We start from the raw sequence: 8329 nt of genomic DNA on the forward strand, positions 1-8329 counted from the left end.
TTTTTTTCTTAATGTCTATTTTGAAATCTTACCCATTGCCAGTAGTCACATACAGTCGCACACTTGTTTCCATGTCAGTGAAACATGTTAAAGAATGTGTTCCATCTTGCAAAGCAATGGGGAATAGTGAGTGTGATAAAACAATACACAACCAACATGATATAACAACTAGGGTGATTCACGCTGAAATACGTCCCTTTCTCTGTTTTCAGAGCTTTTTTAAAAGTAAGAATCTCTGGCTCTGTTAATACCTATCCTGATCATTCTCCCTTTAGTAATGAATCTGCACTGGAGGCTCAGTAATTCTCACCAAAAAGAGACAGGTCTCTGACAGGAAATACATCACAATGGAGTGGTGTGCTATAGTGAGGTCTCATGTTAGTAAGACTGCATGACTCTCGTAATGTATAATACTGTACATTGCCAAGTGCAATGGAGTAACCTTATTCTGCAAATAGTCCCAATGAAGGCAGCGGGACCAGTCATGGTTTAAAGTAGTGCTCTGTGTGAGGAAAGGGGAGTGGGTGTAGATTCTGGCCCTAAATGAATAAAATCCTTGCTGTGTGAAAGCATTTCTAATTTTTGTGCTTGTTCACTTACTCCAACTCAAGTTTCTAACTGTTTTACCTGAATTGAGGATTTTCATTTGTATTCACTATAACAATTATCGTCACATATTCTGCTGACTCTTGAAACACTGATCTCACTTGTGTGGGTTACCTTAAACCAAAGACCTTGTTACACCTGACATAATAGGCTTCCTGAATCTCGAGCAATAACAAAGTCAACAGGAAGACTGGAAGTCTATTAAGAATAATGACACCTGAGAGTCCACAGGATGTGAAACAGCTGGTCCAGAGACAAGGGTGTTAACTTGGTCAGGAAGTTGACTACCTTGTTATTGAACAAACCCAATACACTAGCTCAGGATGTGGAAGGTGGATAACCTGGAATTGTAACAATGAATCTTCCACGGATATTTTGAAACTAATCTTCTAGGAACTGAACATCTGCAATATAGGAGAGGGTAGGAAGTGATCTTCAAGGGGGATGAATGGTTGAAAACAAAGGAAGAGAACCTCCATTTTGACTAGACAGAGACTAGCTGTGTTTATGATGCCTAACTACCCAGTCCTGATGGTGGCTACAGCCTCTCAGTGCTACTATAATTGATATAAAACATGAACAACAAGAAGCTTGTTTGGACTGGTCAGAATATGACTTTGAATTCTAAGGGGTAATTTCTAGATATAGGCTAACATTTTCAAAAGAGCCTAAGTCCCATTGATATTCCCAGATACATACACATGGCTCCCTACTCTCATGGGCTGGCCATAAAAATGCCCCCTCCCCCCTCCTGCTCACAAAGTAGTCAGATAATAGGCAACGATAGACTTGAAGAAAGGGAACCTACAGAACACTGCAATTGCCAAGAGAAAGACCTCCTCGGTGCCACCCATAGACACTTGTGAGCTCCTTAAAAAGAATACCCCAAAAATGGAGGAAAGGAAAGCACAGATATGGCTGGTTGCCAGAAAAACACATGCCTGGAAAAACAAGTAAGACAACTTCGATTGCTGAAATATTTGTAACAGGAAGGTGCTGCTCGGAGGCTTTCTATGCTTAGGTAGGGCCGTGCCATTCAACAGCACGAGGGCACAGAATGAATCACAGCATAACCCGGCAGGCTTTAAAATAAAATGCCCAGTTCCCATTTACACCACAATCCCATTGTCACCGCTCGGCCAGTGAGTGCAAGTTGTATTAGAAGTAGAGCTGGTCAACATTTCTTAAACAAAAAACTCATTAAAAGAAGGCTATTTTCAAAAATGAAAAATGTTGCGAAAAGCGGTTGCCGTTTAAAAATTATGTGACGTCTTTCACATTTCTCAGTAAAAATGTGATCAAAACTTGACTGAAATTGGGGGCAAAAGAAACAAGGTGTGTTCTCTCTGCCTGCGTTAAACACAGCAGTTCCCCCGGTACAGCTGAATTGACACTGACTGTAAATGCCAGAGGGCATTTAAAATCCTGCCTTTTATGCTTCCCAGCCTCTCTAAATCCAAGGAAGGAGAGAGACCACTTCTGGTTCTGGTCACCGCTTGTAACTGGATCTTAGAGACTGCAGGACAGGGAACCCCTCCTTAGTAATTGGTGTGGCCATAGGGGGTATTTGTATACAGTATGCTCATAGGCCCCCACCATGGTGAACCTCTAAGGGGGCACAACAGGCAGGACAGCAGAAGCTGGCCTTGCCTGGGAATGATCCTGAATTATTACCACCACCACCACCACCACCTAATAAAAATCTTCTTCTCTTACACTGAAAGGACGACTCTCTTGCCACAGACTGTCTCTCCTAGTGAAGATGAACCAGAGCAGGTGAATCCTAAAAAGTATCATGGGCTGCATTCTCGGCTGGGGTAAACTGATATCACTACAGTGACTTCCCACTCAGCTCAGAAAAATAGCCTCTCAGATATGGACTTCAATGGAGCTTCATAATTTGCACCAGCTGAGGAATTTGGCCCATTATCTTTAAAAATGTTGTTCTCCAAGAGATTTATTTTCTTCTGAATTGAGCAGGAAGTTGAGGATCTTCCCAGGAATATGGGGGAAAATGATGTTTTGGGAGAAACTGCTGGTGGAGGTTCTTCTCCAGCCTTTGGTGTTCTTCAGCATTGCTCAAGGATACCCGGGCCCTTTCCAGCACTTCAAAATTTGCTAGAAGCAATAAGAGGAAAAGCATCTCTGTGTAAGTCCCAGCTGCATCTCATTACAAGGTTCAATATTTAATGCATGTAGGCCGTGTGCCGCCATCCCACAAAAACCTGTTGTGATCTCACTGTTTAATTTCCATACCTTAATGTGAAATCATGAGATTATTGAAAACTTCCTGGGTCGGATCCTCAGCTGGTCTACATCAGCCTAGCTCCGCCATGGCACTGTCTCAATGAACACTGGCTAAGGATCTGACCTATGTATTGTAAAGAAAAAACCCATGTCATGGAAGCCTTCGTGGGCTGATTCTGCTCCTATGGTGGTTTCTGGGAGTGAGATTAGGCCCACAATAGTTTTATTGTGCATGAATCTAATTCTTTATCATTGGTTAAAAGGCTGGGGCTGCAATACAGTTTTGTGGGGTTGACAGTTCTGCCTGTTCATGCCTGGGGCCCACTCTGCTCCCTTTCAGTCACTAGCACGGTGTCAGGGGAGCAAAAACTCCTGTAACTCTCCAAGAGAGGACACCCCAGCACTGGGGAGTCCCAAGCAGGTGGAGAGCTGGCAGAGCTCTCTCCCAGTGCAGGGGATGTGACAGGGCAGAGGAGGAACAGGCAGGAGGAGCAGTTGCAGGGTGAAGCCGGAAATCCCCAGGTTGCCTGTGGTCACTAGGCGACCATAACCAGCCTGTCCAGTCACGGCAGGCCAGAAGCCAATAAACAGTGCAAGACTGCAGCAAAGAATCAGGAAACAAGAATTTATAGCCCTGCTTTCTGATGTGTCCAGCCTAAATCAGACTCAGCAAAGAGCCTGGAACCCTTTCTTTAATAATCTCTTCACAGAGGGAGGGGTAGAGGTTTTCTTAATCTTTAAAATGAGGAGGAGGGGAACCCATGTCTGTTTCATTTTTCGTGGGGAACAGCTGCCAGAGCCCCAGGGACCTGCCTCAGAGAAGCCATGCGTACAAGAGTGAATTCTGATCACAGGAAAATTCTCCACTTTTCAAATGAAAAAAAAACCAAGCCCAGTACCCCTTGTACTTAGGGGAAGATGTGTTTAAAAAAAAAAGACAGTCCCACTCACACTCTTTTTACTATTTTTATCTCTGTCAAATTAAGAAAGAAAAAAAACCCTGAACAAAAGGAACACAACCCACAGCCATCTGAAGTGATCTGCCAGGGGAAAAGAGGTGCACGGGTCTATAGACAATACAAAGTATATATATAACCCAGGGGATCTGCAATATCGAAACTGCCTCAACAAACCGCAAGAACATTCTAGAAGCACCGGGGCATAGGACTACAGAGCTGTCACTTAAGGGCAAAGGGACATCCATGGGGAGTTTTGCTCCACAAAAGGAATGATGCCAGGATGCCAGAACCCATGTAAGGGATAAGCAGCTCTTGGGTTGAACATCTCAGCTCCATGAGGATCCTCCCACGCTAATGGGAGAATGTGAGGACACAGTGTTTCTCTCACTAAGCTGTCCTATTGGAGTTTTCTCTTGTGGACGGCTGTTGCAACACTGAAAGCATAGGAATAGTTATACAGCTGCTTTGCTGCTGCTCCCCAGTCTGGAGGAATGTTCTTTCCCTTCAATTCTGTGGAGTTGTCCCTGCCACACCCCTGTACCTGAGTTTAGCACAGGGGACAGGATTTGCCCTTTAGAGCAGAATTTGGTTCCTAGTAGTTGAGTCCCGGTATCAACAGCCAGGCGCCTTGGGTTTGTTCCATGATTAAATCTGGCTCTGTAAGGGCCTGATCCAAAGCCTATTGAAGTCAGTGGAAAGACCTCAGTGGGCTTGGATCAGGCTGTAAGTGCACAGGAGGTGACCAAGGTCACCATGGAAGGGGCAGTTTTCCTTCCTTCCACGGAGTAGGTGTTGACAGCCAAGGACTGGAGGTGTGGCCTTTCAGATCCTTATCTTCGCCTGGCAGTTTTCTGGAGACAGTGATAGGCTCCTGGCAAGACACCTGCACAGCTGGTCATATGGCAAAGGATTCTAAATTACAGAGCAGAGCTGGAATGCTATCGCCCCATATGCTGGCATCTGTCCTGGGCCAGCTTGCAGCACAGTCACAGCATGAAATCTTCTCAGTCGTGCTCCAAGAGTGGCTTGGGAACAGAGAGAGCAAAAGAAGTGGATGATGGAAAGAAAGTGTCTGCAATGAGGTCTAAGATTGTGCAGTCCAATTGTGCAGGTGTGCGGCTCCCCGGAAACTGAGCCCTGGCAGAGTAGAGTACAGAAACCTGCCTAGAGAGGCTACCTAACAAATGACCCTTGTACTCTGGGATGATGACGGGAGACTAATTTCCTCATTGCAACTGCGACATCAGGCACTGCCCAGTGGAGACTGGCACAGTGGGTTATCCTTGTGCAGAGCAGATACAATCCATACAGTGGGGTGAATGTCTACACACTGTTGGTACCAATTTAGTAGATACAAAGGGTGAGATTCTGGGCTGGGCCTCAATGTGAATATGTACACTGGAGCTGGAGGGGTGATTTTGAGCTGAAGGAGACACACCTGTGCTAGCGCTGATTGAGCCAGCCCGCTAAAGATAAAAGTGTAGCCACCTCAGTGCAAGCAGCAGGACAGGCTCGCCACCCCGTCCCATGCCCTAGGTCTGTTCTTGGGCAGCTAGCCCCTCCCTCTGCTTGCACAGCCACAGCTACACTTCTATTTTTCCCATGCTGACGCAATCAGAGCTAGCACAGGGAGGTCTCCTCAAGCTGGAAATTACAGCTCCAGTGTAGACATACCGTAAGAGTGCAGCACACAACTCACAGCCCAGAGGGAGAGATGAGTCAAGGAGGCTGCATGCCTCCTTTGCACCCTCCTGAGTGTGGGCTGCTCCAGGGGCTGGTGAGGTTTGCAGTGTAACTTACAGAGCTCTGGGAGCTTAACTTACAGCAGCCTCATTTGGCTGCCCTATGGGCAGAAGCGCTGCCTGGAGTCCCCCCAGTGCTGCGTGCTGTGGCCCTGCCCCCAACATGACTCTCCTACCTCCATTCTCATCCTGTGCATGCTCCCTATGCCAGGGCTGGCAAGGGGGTCCTTGGATGTCAGCCTTATGATTGTCAAGTATCAGAGGGGTAGCTGGGTTAGTCTGGATCTGTAAAAAGCGACAAAGAGTCCTATGGCACCTTATAGACTAAGAAACGTATTGGAGCATAAGCTTTCGTGGGTGAATACCCACTTCGTCAGACACATGTAGCCTTATGATTGTCTTCCTTGCTGCTCTGCCAGGGAAACCTTGCCTTCAGAAAGTGTAGACTGTTAGGGACCCTTTGCCAGTGTGAACAGGCCAGTGCATTGGGGCAATCATAGGAGCACCAGAAAGTCCACAAAGTGACTAGCTCACCAAAATTCTCTGGTGTAGAAAAGTCTCTTGAATCGTCTGTTTGGTAAATACATTTTAACATTTCCTAGGCATAGTTGGTCATTAGGCAGTTTAATGTGGAGTGAAACTATGAATATTATCTCCCCTCCCGTCTCCCTCGGCCTTTTACATAACATGCTCTTATTGTACTATGCTCAGAGATGCCAACATCTTTCCATTGTCTACCCACTTACTGGGTTAGGGCGTAGTACTGGAGTAATTATTTCATGTAAGAGAACAGCAGCAATAAAACAACCTGGCATCTCTCTGTAGAAAACAGTGCAAAGGAAGCTTGCAATCTGTTTTTAAGTTCAAAGTTTCTTTACAGCTGGGATATTAAAAGGCTTACTCAGGCATTTATTTTAAAATGTAAAGAAAATGGACTAACTGGAATGATTCAGCTCTCAGATCAATGGAAAACGGAAGCATTTCAGTCTCCTAGACCAGGGGTTCCCAAACTTTTCCCCCTGATACCCACCTGTGCAGCTGCAATAGGCACTATTAACACGAGTCTGTCAGGGAGAGGGGCCCCGCGGAGCATGCGCAGCCCCTTGCCTCAGCAGGGACCAGGGCCAGCGATAAGGAGAAGGGACCAGGCAGGTGCCACAGCCAGCTCCCCACCGACACCCTCCGCCTCAGAAGCCCGCTGAGTGCCTTGAGCAGATCACCTGGCAGCCCTGCCCCAATCACCCACCCAGCACCCTGGCACACCTCACAGGCACTCCCTGCCCGGGAACAAGGGAAGGGTTTGGGGACCGCCAGTGCCGGGAAGAGGCAGATGCTTATGCTGGGCCAGGGATCATGACGGTCCTGATTACCCACCACCGAACCCCAATCCCTGGGGACTGTCACAAAGAGGTTAAGCAACTTGCCCAAGATCACACAGAAAGTCTGTGGCAGAGCCAGGAATTTAATCCAAATTTCACGGGCCCAAGTGCAGAGCCTTAGCCACGAGACCATGCTTCCTCCACCAGCATTTCCCATAGAGATCAATGGGTAATCCACTAAATATTCTTTATTGGACTAATGCTGCTTCAAAGGGGACCTTTAATCCTGAACCTTTCACCTCATTGATACCATGCCAGCAGCTAGCAGGAACAAGAAGGCAGTTTTCTCCCTAAGGTAGCTTTTACAACACAACATTCCTCTTGGTCACAGTGCTAAGGGAAATACAAGGAAAAAATGATAACATCAACTGAGATAAGAGGAAAGAGAAAAACTTTATCTAGAACAGCCTTCAAGTGAAGCGTGTATATGACCTCGCAAAGTCCACATTCAAATGCCCAGAGGGCTTCAATCAAACTATGTTTCGGTTTTTGGATGCAAATAAAACCTGGGTACCTTTAAATATCCTTTCACCACCAGATGACAAGCATTCAAGAATGACCTGACTGTTTACATTTGCGTCCCTTTAATTCTACATGAGTGGTTTAAATTTCCTATCTCTAGCGCAGCTACAGTGGAGGGGACCCCACTTATCACCACTTGGCTTTCATGGCATGTTTCCTCAGGGTACATTGTGGTGCTGGAGCAATGTTCTAATAGCTTGGCATTCTGCAGTTGCCCATAGCAACTAAGCTGTACTGGAGAGTTGTGTTTTGTAAATATGCGTGGGTCTGAAATTATTACTAATTCCACTGAGAAGAGCACAATCTGATTGTACAAAGCCCTGACCAGGTTCCCTGTAAACCTCCACAGCCATCTAGAGCAGGGGTCTTAAACTCAAATGACCATGAGGGGCACATGAGGACTAGTACATTGGCCCGAGGGCCGCATTACTGACACCTCCCCCCACCGCCCTCGGCCCCGCCCCACCGCACCCCTTCCATGAGGCCCCGCCCCTGCCCCGCCTCTTCCCACCCCTTCCCTGCCCCCATTCCAACCCCTTCTCCGAAATCCCCACCGCAACTCTGTCCCCTCCCTGCCCCCAGGGGGTGCAGGAGTGGTGTGGGGTGTGGCGGGGGCTCAGGGCAGGGAGTTGGGGTGTAGGGTGCAGGAGGGGTGAGGGGTACAGCAGGAGGTCAGGGTGCAAGGTGCGGCAGGGGGCTCAGGGCAGGGAGTTGGGGTGCAAGAGGGGTGCAGGGTGCGGCAGGGGGATCAGGGCAGTGGGTTGGGGTGCAAGAGGAGTGCGGAGTGTGGCAGGGGGCTCAGGGCAGTGGATTGCGGTGCAAGAGGAGTGCGGGGTGAGGCAGGGGGTTCAGGGCAGGGGGTCGGGGTGCAGGG

Source organism: Terrapene carolina, unplaced genomic scaffold (assembly GCF_002925995.2).
Source record: "Terrapene carolina triunguis isolate 2854851 unplaced genomic scaffold, T_m_triunguis-2.0 Scaffold141, whole genome shotgun sequence".
Classification (NCBI taxonomy): Eukaryota; Metazoa; Chordata; order Testudines; family Emydidae; genus Terrapene; species Terrapene triunguis.